The sequence below is a fragment of the Etheostoma spectabile genome, unplaced genomic scaffold, assembly GCF_008692095.1.
Source record: "Etheostoma spectabile isolate EspeVRDwgs_2016 unplaced genomic scaffold, UIUC_Espe_1.0 scaffold505, whole genome shotgun sequence".
Taxonomy (NCBI): domain Eukaryota; kingdom Metazoa; phylum Chordata; class Actinopteri; order Perciformes; family Percidae; genus Etheostoma; species Etheostoma spectabile.
Genome location: NW_022605622.1, coordinates 131023 through 131572, shown reverse-complemented (window position 1 = coordinate 131572; position 550 = coordinate 131023). Strand labels below are relative to the sequence as shown.

General features: G+C 57.3%; 1 protein-coding gene across 1 annotated transcript in view; it reads left to right on the top strand.

The window, feature by feature from the left end:
* The window catches only part of LOC116686854 (pyridoxal kinase), a gene marked incomplete at its 5' end in the record, with an annotated part of 60378 nt that overhangs the window by 55550 nt on the left and 4278 nt on the right, over positions 1–550 (top strand).

Genomic DNA, 550 nt, shown 5'->3' with positions numbered 1-550 from the left:
GGCTGTGAGCCGGAGGCTACAGACGGCTCAGCGGGCTGTGAGCCGGAGGCTACAGACAGCTCAGCGGGCTGTAAGCCGGAGGCTACAGACGGCTCAGCAGGCTGTAAGCCCGGAGTCTACGACGCTCAGGTGACGGAGGCACAACTCTGTAAGCGGAGGTCACAGACGGCGCACGGGCTGTGAGCCGAGGCTTAGCGCTCGGACAGCTCAGCAGCTGTAGCCGGATACAGACGGCCTCACAGGCTGTAAGCCGGAGGCCTACAGCGGCTCAGCGGGCTGTGAGCCGGAGGCTACAGACGGTTGGAAAATGATGCAAAGCTACCGAAGTGGTTCTGAAAAAAGGAAGAAGAAGCGGGAAGAAAGCAGAACGTTTTTAGCAAAAACTTCCAAAGGTATCAACCTTTATCACGACGGCTACTGACGACACGAACGTTAACGTTACTAAAGAGCAGCAGGAAGCCGCGGTGCTTGCGCTAGCAATGCTAACACTGATGAAGAGGAGCTATACCCACCGCAGCAACTAGACCCCGTGAGTAGCAGTCCCCCTAAT